This window comes from Oryx dammah, unplaced genomic scaffold (genome assembly GCF_014754425.2).
Source record: "Oryx dammah isolate SB20612 unplaced genomic scaffold, SCBI_Odam_1.1 HiC_scaffold_19, whole genome shotgun sequence".
NCBI classification, from domain to species: domain Eukaryota; kingdom Metazoa; phylum Chordata; class Mammalia; order Artiodactyla; family Bovidae; genus Oryx; species Oryx dammah.
The window spans coordinates 68053369-68055866 of record NW_024070203.1 but is presented as its reverse complement, the minus strand read 5'-3'; the positions used below and the strand labels follow the sequence as shown (position 1 = coordinate 68055866).

Here is a 2498-nt window from a genome sequence, read left to right as displayed (position 1 = left end):
ACAGGGTGACAGTACACAGCCTTGATGTACTCCTTTTCCAATTTGGAACCAGTCTGTCATTCCATGTCTGGTTCTAACTGTTGCTTCTTAACCTGCACACAGATTTCTCAAGAGGCAAGTAAGGTGGTCTGGTATTCCCATCTCTACGAATTTTCCAGAGTTTGTTGTAATCCACAGAGTCAAAGGCTTTCATGAGGTAGATGTTTTTCTGGAATTTTCTTGCTTTTTCTATGATTCAATGGATGTTGGCAATTTGATCTCTGGTTCTTCTGCCTTTTCTAAATCCAGCTTGAACATCTGGAAGTTCTCGGTTCATGTATGGTTGAAGCCCAACTTGGAGAATTTTGAGCATAAGTAATACAAATGAGATAAAACAGTAATAGAAGAATCTAGCCTAGTTTAGGGGTAAAAGAAATTTTCCTTTCATAAGGAAATGTCAAGTTTTCTTTGGTAACTGAGTTGAGTTCTGGAGAAAAAATAAACTAAAAGTACATGTGTGCTTTTGGAAAGAGGGAGACAGGAGAAAAAATTTATTCCCAGGTAGGGAACAGCATTACAAACATTAAAGCACAAGGAGGACTCTTGCTCTTTAGAGAAGTATTTTTCAAATGTGAATTGATACCAATTAGATTATGAATACCAACAGAATAGAAAAAGAGATCACCACATATTGAAAGGGTGGGTATTGTTTTATAAACTTTTGCATCAAATATGTTTTTATAGTATTGGGTTATAATGTAATGTTTCTCTTATTCTTCAGTAGCCAAAATAGCTGGAAGTTACTGCTCTGAAGGGCAGAGGAGGTCAGTGTGGCTTGAGGCTGGTATACAAGGAGGATGCAGCAAGCAGATATTAGATAATGACAGTCAGGGATTCAGTCTTTAGGCTAACAATGCGGAGCCACTGAAGAATTTTAACCAGGGAGGAAAAACAATCAGATTTTTTTTTTTTTGTCATTCTGCTAACTTTATTCTTTATACACAGTTTGGGTAAAGTAAGAACCAAACAAGGATTCCACTGGCCCCCATCCCCACTCCACTTTTGAGGCTTTAAAAAGTGACTAATAGTTGATACTAGTAATGATTTCCAAGATTGCAGAATTTCCATAGTAGAACAAAGCTGTGCATTTGGTTTCTGAAAGAAAATAAGAGACCCTCTTAAGAGGTGACCATAGGAGAAAGATGATGAGTGGAAGGGGCCAGGGAGGTCTGTTGTCCCAGTTCACACCAACCTAGGAAGTTTCCCCCACCTGCAACATAAAGCAGCCTGTAACTCCCACACAGTCACAATGTACTTAAAATGAGACTCAGAAAAATATGGAATGCCTCAGGAATTTGTGTGTCATCCTTGCACAGGGGCCATGCTAATCTTCTCTGTATCGTTCCAATTTTAGTATATGTGCTGCCTAAGCGAGCACAAAACAATCAGATTTAAATTCTAAAAGACTACTCTCATATGGAAAACAGCTGGGAATGGTGGGAGGGGAAATGTCAAGAACACTTACAGGGAGAGTAATTCAGAAGCTACTGTACTCATCAAACAATGGATGCCAGCATGGCTAAGAGTAGTAGCAGGGAAGTAGATTCAAAATACAAAATACAAAATAAATGAAAATCATTGAAATAAAAAAGCTGAATGGATGTGTAATGGCAAATCAGAAACAGCTGAAGAGATCATTAATGAATCAGAAGACAAATCTGAAGAAATTACCCAAAATCTAATGCAGCACAGACACGGAGGTAAAAAATATGGAAGGTAGGGAGGTTTATCTGGTGTGAGAACTCAAAACCTGAGGAACTGAAAAAAAAGAGAAATATCCAAAGAGTTACTTTTCCGGGACTAATGCAAGACAAAATCCATTTTCAGAATCAGGAGGCCCAATAAATACTGTCAATATAAGTAAAATTCACTTAGCCACAGCGTTGTAAAACTGAGGAACACCAATGGAAAAGAAATGCTAAAAGCAATTCGAGGAAAAAAGTCTAATCACAAAATAGAATGAACAAGGAAATGGATATTACTGTACAAAATAATGTCTTAATTTATGAAGTTACAATGCAAAGGACAGACAACACAAATAACAAGTGGAGAGTAAGATGACTTCAGTAGCAGCTTTCTTCATGACACACAGGTCAAAATTACATGTTAAGGACTTCCCAGTGGTCCAGTGGATAAGAATACACCTGCAAAGGCAGGGGACATGGGTTCTATCCCTGGTCTGAAAGATTCCACATGCCCTGAGGCAACAAAGCCTGTGCACCACAACTACTGAGCCCACATGCTAGAGCCTGAGCTGCAACTACTAAAGCCTGCATGTCCTAGAGCCCATGCCGCACAAGAGAAACCTCCACCCTCGGCAACTAGAAAAAGCCTGTATGCAGCGCAAGCTAAGACCCCATATGGTTATTAAAATTTCTAGGGTGACAGCTCTAAAAATAGAATGCTTAGTCGCCCAACTAATAGAAGAAGAAAGAAAAATGGAACCATAAGGCAAAAAG

General features: G+C 38.8%; 1 non-coding gene across 1 annotated transcript; it reads right to left on the bottom strand.

Annotated features, from left to right (window-relative positions):
* Window positions 1-1310: 1310 nt before the first annotated feature.
* On the bottom strand, window positions 1311-1417 carry LOC120879142. Its single transcript, XR_005724710.1, has one exon. It is a non-coding gene; the product is annotated as a U6 spliceosomal RNA (small nuclear RNA).
* Between the last annotated feature and the right edge of the window lie 1081 nt (window positions 1418-2498).